This window comes from Euprymna scolopes, chromosome 16 (genome assembly GCF_053919585.1).
Source record: "Euprymna scolopes isolate OS-2025 chromosome 16, ASM5391958v1, whole genome shotgun sequence".
In the NCBI taxonomy this organism is placed as follows: Eukaryota; Metazoa; Mollusca; class Cephalopoda; order Sepiida; family Sepiolidae; genus Euprymna; species Euprymna scolopes.
Window position 1 is genome coordinate 113,216,134 of NC_136497.1, and position 16,590 is coordinate 113,232,723.

Below are 16,590 nucleotides of genomic sequence, written 5' to 3' on the forward strand. Positions count from 1 at the left end.
TGGAGGTCGAAGTTTTTGTTATGGATGTCGAAGTTTTACTGTTAAAATTTGTTATGGAGGTCGAAAAATCCGCCTTTGTTAACGTCATACCTTTTTATTATCAATCCCATCCCTCATCCAAACTTTCCCAATGACCAGCCGAATTAATTTCTTAAAACATTTACGTTTAAATAAATACATTTCTTATATTTGTCTTTTTTCTATTTGTAGTTATCATTTCGCATGATGTAAAAAAAAAAGGAAGATATTGTTTTCATTTGTTGACTTTTTTTTTTCAACCCTTCTTTGAGTATTTTATAATGATTCTTTTGGTGATATTGAATCCTATTGTGTAATAAAAGCATTATATAAGTATAAACCCTTATTGTTGTATCTGTCATTCTTGCCATTCTTGTGTGCTTCACTTGGTTATTTAATGATGACTCTGATCTGAACGAAAAATAACGTACCACATTAGGCCGTAACATCTCGCGGCTGACATATTTTTTTTATTAATACAATTTCGTAGAGTCATAAGATTCTGTACGAGAACTTCTTCTAAATTCAGTTCTTTTGGCTCGTATCATGATAACATTTTAATGGCTAGTGCAAGGCTGACTATCATCCATTGCTTGAAGGTGAGATTTTCCCAACATATGCCTCTTCGATATGCAGTCACAGAATATAGCCAACATCTGGGCTATGTTCGCAAGCATACGAATCTACAATTGGTTAATATCTCTTGCAGTTCAATGTTTGTACTGGAGACCACAAGGATGAAGCATACTCTATTTTGCACAGAACACGTTCGAAGACGCATTAAAAATTTTCTAAGCGGTTGCTTATCAACTTAAGATAACTGTCTCTTCTGTTCAAACAAAAACTGTACACCCACAACCTGGGGCCTATCAGTGTGCGTTGAGAATATATATATATATATATATATATATATATATATATATATATATATATATATATATATATATATATAAACGGTGTATCAATTAATTGGCAGATAATTGATAATCAGCCTAATTGACCACTGCCGATTAATTGGTAATCGGCTAACTGGCTGATTACTCGGCCGATTAATTACTATTCTCTTTCCTATTCAATTTAAACCATTTCATCACTGCCAAGTGTCTCGTCAGATAACTTTGACACATGAACATAATAACTGCTAATTTAACTTAACATTTGTTATATGTCTGGCCACTATTATTCCTTTTTATCTTTGTTAAATAAAATTACAAAATGCAAAGTACAATTTCCAATTCTTAAATGAATATAATTAAACAATTAAATAAGAAAAAAAGAAATTACAAACCAACTACAAAGTAAAACTTGTAATTCTTTAAGTGAATAATTATTAGCTGAAGTTCTGCACCTGCTGCTGCTCTACTTCCTCTTCTATTCTTGCTGCTTGTGTCCTCTGTTTTCATAGTCTCCTCAGTATTTAAAGTTGAATACTTTTAAGTTGTAATGTAGAAACATTAGAGTTTCTCCATTATCAGTATACAGCAAGTTCCTCATAGGTTCATGCACATTACCACCTATACTAAAGAGCCACTCACTCTCCACACATGAAGGTGGTACACTTAAATATTTTGAAGCCATTTTACTCAACATTGTTAAGGTCACCTGTGTCTTCTTCCACCACTAAAATGAATCATCACCTCTTGCGAATGGTTGTAAAGCTACGTAATGATCAAGTTTTTTGTGCACTTAACCATAAATGGATTTACTCCTTTTGAGTTTAGGTTGTAATTTTTGCATTTCTGTTGTAGTTGCCATGGTTTACTCAGCTTCTACCTGCTCTAAGTTTTAATTTGTTACTATTGGCTTATTTGAAGCTAATTCATCAAACAGGTTTGAAAGAGATACAATTTTACCCTCACTTTGATCTTCTTGACTCTCAACAGAGCGTGAATGGTGTGTATCGCACTGATTCTGCTTCATTATCACCAATAGAAAGTAGGTGTACAATCCAGTTCTTAACAGTGTTTTATGTTTTATGTTTTATGTCATTCTTTTGAAATTTAAATTTGAATCATGGATCGAGAAAAGTAGGCACACAAAAGTTTTATCATTTAGATAGGATGAAAATCTTGTTTCCATTGATTCATTGAATTGTTCCACAGTGATAAGGATTCCACTAAAGTCAGAAATATCAGAATTAGATTGAACAGCTTTTGAAAGAAATAATCTCAAAGCTAAAATTGTAGGTATTATCATTGATATGGTTGAAGATTTGTGACTTGCTTCTTTGGTGATTTCTTCAAATGGACCGAATAACTGGACAATTTTTTGAGCAAGTCTTCATTGGTAAGTTGTTAAGTTATAATCAACAGTTGTTAAGTTATAATCAATATATATATAATATATACGTTACAAAGGCATTTCGTTGTTCTAAATTCCTTTTTAGCATATAATATGTTGAATTTCACTGTGTGATCACATCTTGAATGAACTTAGGTTTTTCCAAATTAAACTGATCCTGTATTCTTGCTAATTGCTAATGAAGAGTGAGAAACTATATTTCTGTTAGTTGTAACAGCCTATTGGGAAAATAATGAGTCATTTATTGAGAATTGAAATGTATGTATGAAGCATGATAGTTTCATAAACCACATCCCATGACACCAGAAACCATATTTGTTCCTGAATCCTGCAAGACTAAGAAAACTTTGTTAAAGATTTTATATTCATTCAGAACATTGTGCAATTTTTCACTTATTCTTGCAACTAAGTGCGCACCAGGAAATAGAACAACTCAGCACAGCTCTGCACAGTTTAAAGTCATTTGAAAGCCAATGACCTGTTAAACTCAGAAAGGGAGCATTATTTTATAGCAGCTGTCCAAATGTCTGTAGTCAAAGATATGCTGCTAATTTCATCAAGAGATGATTGAATTTTTGCTTTTTACTTTTGTAAATATATTGGGAATACTGTAATTTGGACAAAGTTTTGTAATAAGCCTTTTAAATCCAATGTCAGATGTTAGAAAATATGGTTGAATATCAACAACAATCATTTCTCTTTATCAGATAATGAATCTCTTGTGACCTGTGCTCATTAATATTCCCCAATTTTTTTTTTGGCTAATATTGATTATATAGTTGTTTGGTATTTCACTGGAGGCTTGTAGTTGCTGCCACTTGTTTCTGGAATGTCTCTCCCTGAATATTCATTGTGCTTCCTTTTCTAATCTGCAGCTTTTGCTTCTTTTAACTGAACATTTCTAAGATGGTTTAACATATTAGATTAAACGTTTTTGCTGATTTGCCACCCTTTGACTTGATGGTTCGACATAACTTGCAGGCAGCTGTATTCTTATTCTTGGGATTGACATCAAAATATTTTCAGCAGAAATGGTTGAAGGCTGTTGTTAATATTTAGTTCATTTTTTACATATTTAAATTACTTATGTCTGATATCTAATTAGTAATTCATCTCAATACAATATACATAATCTAATCCAGAAAAATAAAAATATATATGTAATGGTAGCAAGAGGCTGAAAATGAGGAACAATAGTATGACTGATGAAAAATGCTTTATTTTCGGTTCACACATCGTTGCAATTTACTGTACAATTCCTCAACATGAAAACTGAAAGATGAAGTAATAATTTTCTTTAACAGAGATTTAAAATAAAAAATAATAATGTTAATTCGATAAGAAGAGAAAGAAAGGAAATTTTACATATGCTTCAAATTCAATGCAGTTGTAAAAGTCTACATGTTAATAGCGCGCCATGCCTGTTATTTGATATATTTTTTTATTATTTTTGATATATATGGTGCAGACGATGCATGTCTCTTTCATAAATTTCCACTAACAAACAAAAAAGAAGGTTAACTTGTCTACGTTTACAATATAATTTAATTGATATTAGTATAATTTATGATAACAAAATTTTCTGATAAATCGACATTAAAAGAATTATTAATCGGATGATTATCAAAGACCAGTAATCCATAATCGGCCAATTTGAATTTGCTAATCGGAACATCCTTAATATATATATGAATATATATGTATATATATATATATATATAATATTAATTAATAAAGGATAAAGCAATTCCTGTAGAAAATCTTAAGTGGAAGCGCTCAATACATAGCAAAGCACAAATAAATGTTAAACAAAAAACACAACACAAACTTCATCACAAATTTATTTCAATTCCCAAAATGAGAAAAAGTTTATTTCAATTCTCAAAATGAGAAAAAGTTTATTTCAATTCTCAAAATGAGAAAAAGTTTATTTCAATTCTCAAAATGAGAAAAAATTTATTTCAATTCTCAAAATGAGAAAAAGTTTATTTCAATTCTCAAAGTGAGAAAAAATTTATTTCAATTCTCTAAATGAGAACATTTTTTTTCAATTCTCTAAATGAGAAAAAGTTTAACGTTTGACTAACAAATTTACAACGGTTTTGTATGCATTAAAAAAAGGCGAAAAGTGGGAGGAAAATAGGTGGAGAAGAGGAAAAATAACTTTGAGGTGGAGGAAAGAGAAATAAAAACAGAAAAAGAAAGCTGGGAGGAGGGGGAAGGAGTGAAGAAATTGTAGCAAAAGTAAAACAGAAAACACTCTTGAAGAATGTCAAAGCTAGAAAACGCAACACACAACGTGTAACTAATAAAAAATCTCTCTTTTTGTTAAACATTTTTATTTTTATTTTTTTTTTGATTTCTATTTGTTTATTAATATATCAGTTATATCAATAAGTATGCATTTAACAGTTATATTAATAAGTATGAATTTATCAGTTATATCAATAAGTATAAATTTATTAGATATCAATAGGTATGAGTTTATTAGCCATATCAATAAGTATGAATTTATTAGCTATATCAATAAGTATGAATTTATCAGTTATATTAATAAGTATGAATTTATCAGCTATATCAATAAGTATGAATTCATCAGCTATATCAATCAATATGAATTTATCAGTTAAATCAATAACTATGAATTTATCAGTTATATCAATAAGTATGAATTTATTAGATATCAATAAGTATGAGTTTATTAGCTATATCAATAATTATGAATTTATCAGCTATATCAATAAGTAATAATTTATTAGATATATCAATAAGTATGAATTATTATCCATATCAATATGTAATAATTTATCAGCTATATCAAGATGTATGAATTTATCACGATATCAATATGTATGAATTTATCAGCTATATCAATATGCATGAATTTATCAGCTATATCAAAAAGTATTAATTTATCAGCTATATCAATCAGTATAAATTAATTAGCTGTATCAATAAGTATGAATTTATCAGCTATATCAATCAGTATAGATTTATCAGCTATATCAATAAGTATAAATTAATTAGCTATATCCATAAATATGAATTTATCAGCTATATCAATAAGTATAATTTCTCAACTATATAAATAAGTATGTAATTGTCAGCTATATCACAAAGTATGAATTTTTGAGCTGTATAAATAAGTATGAATAAATCAGACATATCAATAAGTATGAATTTATCAGTTATATCACAAAGTACGAATTTAGCAGCTATATCAATAAGTAGGAATCAATAGCTATATAATAAGTAGGAATTTATCAGTTATATTAATAAGTATGAACTTATCAGCTATATCAATAAGTATGAATTTGTTAATTATATCAATAAGCATGATTTATTAGCCATATAAGTAAGTATGAATTTATCAGCCATATAAATAAGTTTGAATTTATAAGCCATATCAATAAGTATGAATTTATCAGCTATATCAATAAGTACAAATTTATCAGCTATATCAATACGTATGTAATTGTCAGCTATATCACAAAGTATGAATTTATCAGCCATATCAATAAGTATGAATTTTCAGCTATATCACAAAGTATGAATTTATAAGCTATATGAATAAGTATGAATGTATTAGCTATATCAATAAGTATGAATTTATTAGTTATATTAATAAGTATGAATTTATCAGCTATATCAATAAATATGAATATATTAACTATATGAATGAGTATGAATTTATCAGTTATATCAATAAGTATAAATTTATCAGTTATATCAATAAGTATGAATTTATCAGCTATATAAATAAGTATGAATTTTTCAGCTATATAAATAAGTATGAATTTATCAACTATATCAATAAGTATGAATTTATCAGGTATATCAATAAGTATGAATTTATCAGTTATATTAATAAGTATGAATTTATCAGCTATATCACAAAGTATGAATTTATAAGTTATATCAATAAGTATGAATTTATTAGCTATATCAATAAGTATGAATTTATCAGACAAATCAATAAGTATTAATTTATCAGTTATATTAATAAGTATGAATTAATCAGCTATATAATAAGTATGAATTCATCAGTGATATCAATAAGTATGAATTTATCAATTATATCAATAAGTATGAATTTATCAGTTATATCAATAAGTATCAATTTATTAGATATCAATAAGTATGGGTTTATTAGCGATATCAATAAGTAGTAATTTAGTAGCTATATAAATAAGTATGAATTTTTATCCATATCAATATGATAGAATGTATCAGCCATATCAATATGTTTGAATTTATCAGCTATATCAATAAATATGAATTAATCAGCTATATCAATAAGTATAAACTTATAATCTATATCAATAAGTATGAATTTATCAGCTATAACAATAAATATTTAATTGTCAGCTATATCACAAAGTATGAATTTATCAGTCATATAAATCAGTATGAATTTTCAGCTATATCACAAAGTATAAATTTATAAGCATTATGAAGAAGTATGAATTAATCAGCCATATCAATAAGTAGGAATTTATCAGTTATATTAATAAGTAGGAATTTATCAGTTATATTAATAAGTATGAATTTATCAGCTATATCACAAAGTATGAATTTATAAGCTATATGAATAAGTATGAATGTATTAGATATATCAATAAGTATGAGTTTATCAGCTATATCAATAAGTATGCATTTATTTGCTATATCATTGGGTATGAATTTATCAGTTGTATCAATGAGTATAAATTTATCAGTTATATCAATAAGTAAGAATGTATAAGCTATATAAATAAGTATGAATTTATCAGTTATATTAATAAGTATGAATTTATTAGCTATATCAATAAGTATGAACTTTTTAAGCCATATCAATAAGTATTTATTTATCAGTTATATTAATAAGTATGAATTTATCAGCTATATAAATGTGTTTGAATTTATCAGTTATATAACTTAGTATGAATTTATTAGCTTTATCAATAAGTATGAATTTATCAATTATATCAATAAGTATGAATTTATCAGCTATATCAATAAGTATGAATTCATCAGTTATATCAATAAGTATGAATTTATTAGCTATATCAATAAGTATGAATTTATCAGTTATATCGATAAGTATTAATTAGTTAGCTATACCAATAAGTATCAATTCATCAGCTATATCAATAAGTGTGAATTTATCAATTATATCAATAAGTATGAATTTATCAGCTATATCAATAAGTAGGAATTTATCAGCTATATCAATCAGTATAAATTAATTAGCTGTATCAATAAGTATGAATTTATCAGCTATATCAATCAGTATAGATTTATCAGCTATATCAATAAGTATAAATTAATTAGCTATATCCATAAATATGAATTTATCAGCTATATCAATAAGTATAATTTCTCAACTATATAAATAAGTATGTAATTGTCAGCTATATCACAAAGTATGAATTTTTGAGCTGTATAAATAAGTATGAATAAATCAGACATATCAATAAGTATGAATTTATCAGTTATATCACAAAGTACGAATTTAGCAGCTATATCAATAAGTAGGAATCAATAGCTATATAATAAGTAGGAATTTATCAGTTATATCAATAAGTATGAACTTATCAGCTATATCAATAAGTATGAATTTGTTAATTATATCAATAAGCATGATTTATTAGCCATATAAGTAAGTATGAATTTATCAGCCATATAAATAAGTTTGAATTTATAAGCCATATCAATAAGTATGAATTTATCAGCTATATCAATAAGTACAAATTTATCAGCTATATCAATACGTATGTAATTGTCAGCTATATCACAAAGTATGAATTTATCAGCCATATCAATAAGTATGAATTTTCAGCTATATCACAAAGTATGAATTTATAAGCTATATGAATAAGTATGAATGTATTAGCTATATCAATAAGTATGAATTTATTAGTTATATTAATAAGTATGAATTTATCAGCTATATCAATAAATATGAATATATTAACTATATGAATGAGTATGAATTTATCAGTTATATCAATAAGTATAAATTTATCAGTTATATCAATAAGTATGAATTTATCAGCTATATAAATAAGTATTAATTTTTCAGCTATATAAATAAGTATGAATTTATCAACTATATCAATAAGTATGAATTTATCAGGTATATCAATAAGTATGAATTTATCAGTTATATTAATAAGTATGAATTTATCAGCTATATCACAAAGTATGAATTTATAAGTTATATCAATAAGTATGAATTTATTAGCTATATCAATAAGTATGAATTTATCAGACAAATCAATAAGTATTAATTTATCAGTTATATTAATAAGTATGAATTAATCAGCTATATAATAAGTATGAATTCATCAGTGATATCAATAAGTATGAATTTATTAGCTATATCAATAAGTATGAATTTATCAGTTATATCGATAAGTATTAATTAGTTAGCTATACCAATAAGTATCAATTCATCAGCTATATCAATAAGTGTGAATTTATCAATTATATCAATAAGTATGAATTTATCAGCTATATCAATAAGTAGGAATTTATCAGCTATATCAATAAGTATGAATTTATCAGGCATATCAATAAGTATGCATTAATTAGCCGTATCAATAAGTAATAATTTATCAGCTATATTATTAAGTATGAATTTATTAGCCATATCAATATGTATAAATTCATTAGCCATATCTATAATTATTAATTTATCAGCCATATCAATAAGTATGAATTTTTCAGACATATCAATATGTATAAATTCATTAGCCATATCTATAAATATGACTTTATCAGCCATAACAATAAGCATGAATTTATCAGCTATATCAATAAGTATGAATTTATTAGCCATATAAATATGTATGATGTTATCAGTTATATCAATAAGTATGAATTTATCAGCTATATCAATAAGTATGAATTTATCAGCTATATCAATTAGTATAAAGTTATTGATATATCAATAAGTATGAATTTATCAGCTATATCAATTAGTATAAAGTTATTGATATATCAATAAGTATGAATTTATCAGCTATATCAATTAGTATAAAGTTATTGATATATCAATAAGTATGAATTTATCAGCTATATCAATTAGTATAAAGTTATTGATATATCAATAAGTATGAATTTATCAGCTATATCAATTAGTATAAAGTTATTGATATATCAATAAGTATGAATTTATCAGCTATATCAATTAGTATAAAGTTATTGATATATCAATAAGTATGAATTTATTAGCTATATCAATAAGTATGAATGTATCAGCTATATCAATGAGTATAAATTAATTAGCTGTATTAATAAGTATAAATTTATCAGCTATATCAATAAGTATGAATTTATCAGCTATATCAATAAGTACGAATATATTAGCTATATCAGTGAGTATGAATTTATCAGTTATATCAATAAGTATAAATTAATTAGCTATATCCATAAATATGAATTTATCAGCTATATCAATAAGTATAAATTTCTTAGCTATATGAATAAGTATGTAATTGTCAGCTATATCACAAAGTATAAATTTATCAGCCATATCAATGAGTATGAATGTATCAGCTATATCACAAAGTGTGAATTTATAAGCTGTATAAATAAGTATGAATTAATAAGACATATCAATAAGGATGAATTTATCAGTTATATTAATAAGTATGAATTTATCAGCTATATCACAAAGTATGAATTTATCAGGTATATCAATTAGTATGAATCAATAGATATTTTATAAGTATGAATTTATTAGCTATATCAATAAATATGAATTCATGAGCTATATCAATAAGTAATAATTTATCAGCTACATAAATATGTATGAATTTATCAATACTATCAATAAGTATGAATTTATCAATTATATCAATAAGTATGAATTTATCAATTATATCAATAAGTATTAATTTATCAATTATATCAATAAGTATGAATTTATCAGCTGTATTAATAAGTATTAATTCATCAGTTATATCAATAAGTGTGAATTTATTTGCTATATCAATGATTATTAATTTACGAGTTATATCGATAAGTATGAATTAGTTAGCTATATCAATAAGTATCAATTCATCAGCTATATCAATAGGTATGAATTTATCAATTATATCAATAAGTATGAATTTATCAGCAATATCAATCAGTATGAATGTATTGGGCATATCAATAAGTATGCATTAATTAGCCGTATCAATAAGTATGAATTTATCAGCTATATTATTAAGTATGAAGTTATTAGCCATATGAATATGTATAAATTTATTAGCCATATCTATAATTATGAATTAATCAGCCATATCAATAAGTATGAATTTTTCAGCCATATCAATAAGTATGAATTTATTAGCTATATTAATAAATATGAATTTATCAGCTATATCAATTAGTATGAATTTATCAGCAATATCAATAAGTATGAATTTATCAGGCATATCAATAAGTATGCATTAATTAGCCGTATCAATAAGTATGATTTTATCAGTTGTATCAATATGTATGATTTTATCAGTTATATCAATATGTATGATTTTATCAGTTATATCAATGAGTATGGATTTATCAGCTATATCAATATGTATGATTTTATCAGTTATATCAATATGTATGAATTTATCCACTATATCAATGAGTATAAATTTATTAGCTATATCAATAAGTATGAATGTATCAGCTATATCACAAAGTATGAATTTATCAGCTATATCAATAAGTATGAATGTATCAGCTATATCTTATGTCAGGTCATATCATATGCTACTGGTACCATGTAATCCAGTACTACCTGTCTCATGGTCGGGTCACCGGCGACTAAACTGGTTCCCCCACCAGACTTGTTTGGTGAGGAGGGCGGCTTGTCTCCTTGAAGGATTAAAGACAAGGCCTTCCAAAGGGCGAATGAACTCTTTTTCTGGGTAAACGGCCAACTAGCACCGTGTATATTTGTGTGTGTGTATATGTGTATTGGGGTGGAGAGGGGTCCCGTAAGCCGTGGTGAAGGCAACCTTTCTAGGAGAAGCAAATCTCTGATTTAAAAAACCATAAAGCGGAAGACCATTACCCGCATTAAGCTGGCCTGCAGTTTAATTTGTTGCTGGCTATCTTGCTCTTGCTTGTTGCTGGATCTCTCAACATTTTAAACCGAGAGAGAGACTTAGCTGTCTTACAAAGCTAAGACACTGTAACATCATATTTGTATAGATACTCCCTCAGAAATTTGGGATCATGGATTTTAAATGTCTGAGGGAGTGGAACTCGTCTGACAAGACGTTGCAATCATCATCAGCTATATCAATCAGTATGAATCTATAAGCTATATCAATAAGTATAAACTAATCAGCTATATCAATAAGTATAAATTTATTAGCTATATAAATAAGTATAAATTTATCAGCTATATCAATAAGTATGAATTTGTCAGCTATATCAATAAGGATGAATTTATCAGTTATATCAATAAGTATGAATTTTCAGCTATATCACAAAGTATTAATATATAAGCTATATGAATAAGTATGAATTCATCAGTTATATTCATAAGTATGAATTTATCACCTATATCACAAAGTATGAATTTATCAGCTATATCACAAAGTATGAATTTGTCAGCTATATCAATAAGTATGAATTTATCAGCAATATCAATAAGTATGAATTTATTAGCTATATCAATAAATATGAATTTATCAGTTATATCAATAAGTATGAATTTATCAGTTATATCAATAAGTATGAATTTATCAGTTATATCAATAAGTATGAATTTATCAGCTATATCAATAAGTATGAATTTATCAGTTATATCAATAAGTATGAATTTATCAGCTATATCAATAAGTATAAACTAATCAGCTATATCAATAAGTATGAATTTATCAGTTATATCAATAAGTATGAATTTATCAGCTATATCAATAAGTATAAACTAATCAGCTATATCAATAAGTATGAATTTATCAGCTATATCAATAAGTATGAATTTATCAGCTATATCAATAAGTATGAATTTATCAGTTATATCAATAAGTATGAATTTATCAGCTATATCAATAAGTATAAACTAATCAGCTATATCAACAAGTATGAATTTATCAGCTATATCAATAAGTATGAATTTATCAGCTATATCAATAAGTATGAATTTATCAGCTATATCAATAAGTATGAATTTATCAGTTATATCAATAATTATGAATTTATCAGCTATATCAATAAGTATAAACTAATCAGCTATATCAATAAGTATGAATTTATCAGCTATATCAATAAGGATGAATTTATTAGTTATATCAATAAGTATGAATTTATTAGTTATATCAATAAGTATGAATTTATCAGTTATATCAATAAGTATGAATTTATTAGTTATATTAATCAGTATGAATTTATTAGTTATATTAATAAGTATCAATTTTCAGCTATATCACAAACTATGGATTTATCAGCTATATGAATAAGTATGAATTTATCAGACATAACCATAAGTATGAATTTATCAGTTATATTAATGAGTATGAATTTATCAGTTATATCAATAAGTATGAATTTATTTGCTATATCAATAAGTATGCATTTATTAGTTATATCAATAAGTATGAATGTATCAGCTATATCAATAAGTATGAATTTATCAGTTATATTAATAAGTATCAATTTATCAGCTATATCAATAAGTATGAATTTATCAGCTATATCAATAAGTATGAATTTGTCAGTTATATCAATAAGTATGAATTTGTCAGTTATATCAATAAGTATGATTTCATCAATTATATCAATAAGTATGAATTTATAAGCCATATCAATAAGCATGATTTTTTTTTTATTTTTATTACGTTTTCACCCCAAACAAGGCAAATTGCCACTTTGGTGTAGGGGGCTTCTATCAGGGGCAACAACTACTAGGGTAATATGTAGGGATTTGGGCAGCAAGATGTCGGTTCACGTTGCACTTGAACTTCTGCACGTCAGTACTGTTGGGGAAGCAGGGACCTGGAATGGAATTTCAGAGTCTAGCGGTTCTGGGGAAGAAACTATTGGAGTAAAAAGATCTTTTACATCTACGTATCTCTACAGTGTGGGGGTGGGATTTAGCAGCCTATCAGGTTTGTCGAGGGTGCTCACGTCATGGGGGCACAAGTGATTGCTGTTCGTCAGAGCATTCACTACTAAAATACTTGTAGAACAGGCAGAGGGATGCAACATTTCGTCGATGGGACAGAGGCTGAAGCTTAGATGCCAGTTCAGAGCCTATCAGGTTTGCGACTCTCTTTTGAACCTTGTCAAGGAGCGAGAGCCTAGAAGCAGATGCACCAGCTCAGATGTGACAGCAATACTCCATACATGGGCGAATGGTGGCCTTATAGAGGTACAGAATACTTTCGGGTGTTAGTAGTTTTCTAGCATGGTAGAGAGAGCCCACCTTTCTCGCAGCGGCCCTGGCAATACCTTCAATGTAATTGTTCCAACTCATGTTTCCTGTGAACGTTAGGCCAAGGAGTTTGAAAGATGTACTCTCAGATAAAGAGTCGTTGGCCATTGCTATAGGTGGTAGATAGGGTTTCTTGTAATTATTGAATGAAACTAGTTTAGTCTTGGCAGCATGAACGCGACCAACCACTTTTGTCCCCATTCCACCACAGATTGGAGGTCTTCCTCTAGTGTTTCTGCCATTTCTTTAGAAATGTGTTCATTCATATTCCTGTCGTGCCTGCCATAGAGTGTAGTGTCATCAGCATATATACCCATCTCAGAGGCACTTTTGTCGGGGAGGTCATTTATGAATATCAGGAACAATTTATCAGCTGTATCAACAAGTACGAATTCATCAGCTATATCAATAAATATGAATTTATTAGTTATATCAATAAGAATGAATTTATCAGTTATGAATGAATTTATCAGTTATATAAATAAGTATGAATTTATCAGCTATATCAATAAGTATGAATTTTTGCTGTATCATTCGAAATGAATTCATCAGTTGTGTCAATAAGTATGAATTTATCAGCCATATCAATAAATTTCAATGTATCAGCTATATCAAATTAGTATGTATTAATCAGCTGTGTACATTAGTATGAATTGATCAGTTATATCAATAAGTATGAATTGATCATCTATATTAATAAGTATTAATTTAACCAGAATATCAATAAGTACAAATTTGCCAGCTATGTCAATAAGTATGAATGTATCAGCTATATTCAATAAGTATGAATGTATCAGCTATATTCAATAAGTATGAATTTATCAGCTATGTCAATAAATATGAATTTATCAGCTATGTCAATAAATATGAATTTATCAGCTATGTCAATGAATATTAATTTATCAGCTATGTCAATGAATATGAATTTATCAGCTATGTCAATGAATATGAATTTATCAGCTATGTCAATGAATATGAATTTATCAGCTATGTAAATTAATATGAATTTATCAGCTATGTCAATGAATATGAATTTATCAGCTATGTAAATCAATATGAATTTATCAGCTATGTCAATGAATATGAATTTATCAGCTATATAAATAAATATGAATTTATCAGCTATATAAATAAATATGAATTTATCAGCTATGTAAATCAATATGAATTTATCAGCTATATAAATAAGTATGAATTTATCAGCTATGTCAATGAATATGAATTTATCAGCTATGTAAATCAATATGAATTTATCAGCTATGTCAATGAATATGAATTTATCAGCTATGTCAATGAATATGAACTTATCAGCTATATAAATAAATATGAATTTATCAGCTATATAAATAAATATGAATTTATCAGCTATATCACTAAGCATGAATTTATCAGCTATATTAATTAGTATGAATTTATCAGCTATGTTAATAAATATGAATTTATCAGCTATATCAATAAATATGAATTTATCAGCTATATCTATAAATATAAATTTATCAGCTATATAAATAAGTATGAATTTATCAGCTATATCAATAAGTATGACATTATCACCTATATCAATAATTATGAATTTATCAGCTATATCAAAGCAGTATGTATTTATCAGCTACATCAATAGGTATGAATTGATCAGCTACATCAATAAGTATGAATGGTTCTACAGAAACGATTACCACTTTAAACAATTTGTTGTGTGGGTAGTCCAATAAATTGCTCAATCCACTTTCTGAAAAAAAAAACAATTAGTAAGCAAACCAATGGTTTTATCGAAGATGTGTGTCGTAATTATTATCATCACTTCCAATGGAGGTCACTTTGGTGTATAAAAACGTTATCAATACAAAGACAGAGAAAAGCAACTAAAGAAATGGGAAGATAAAAGACTTGGTGGATAGAAACAAACAAACAATTTTATTCAAAAAAGAAAAAATAGAAATTTAAAGCCAAAAATAAGTTCACGAGCTTGCTACTGCTAAGATTTAGCTCTCAGCTGGCAGAGGTTAAAAAGTAAAAATGACCAGAGAGCACAGCAGACAGCGTGAAATAAACAAAATGTGACTATATCACCAAAACAAATTCAAGAAGGAGGAACCTGATTTCTATAGTAAAAGAAAAGGGAAAAAATTTCACTGTTAATAGAAAAATCCTTTATTTTTTAATCAGGTTCCACAGAATCTTAGCAGAGTGCCGAAATGATTATCATCTCTTCCAATGAAGGTTACTTCGACATATAAAAACGTTACCAGACAAAGAAAAGCAACAAAAATAATGAGAAGGGAAAAGACTTGGTGGATAGAAACAAACAAACAATTTTATTAGAAAAAGAAACAAAAAGAAACTTACAGCCAAAAATAAGTTCATGATCTCTCTGCTGCTAAGATTTAGCTCTCAGCTACAAAACTGGCAGAGGTTAGAAAACAAAAAGACCAGAGAGCACAGCAGACAGCGTGAAATAAACAAAATGTGACTGTATCACTTTTTAGAAAAGGCGAAATACTTTAGCAAATTCGAAAAGAGTTTGTTCCCTTTGTTTGCAATTTAAGCTTACATTTTGTAATGTTGTCTATTTTAAAATACAAGTCCTCTCGAATAGATTGAAATATCTGCAAAGATAACTTATCATTTGAAATAAGGTCCAAGAGTGTTCTTTTATAGCGAGCAATTTATTTCATTTTCCTGAAGGAATGACCTGAAAAAAATACACATAGTTCTTTGTATTATAACGTTCTCTGAAGAGGCAAGAAGTCCAGAAAAAAAACTTCCTAGTTCCGCCTTTAAGTCCGGTCAAAATAGAAATGTTCTTTTCTTTTGACTTAGAAAAACTACAGCTTGAGACATATCCATTTTCTTCAGGCCTTAGAAGA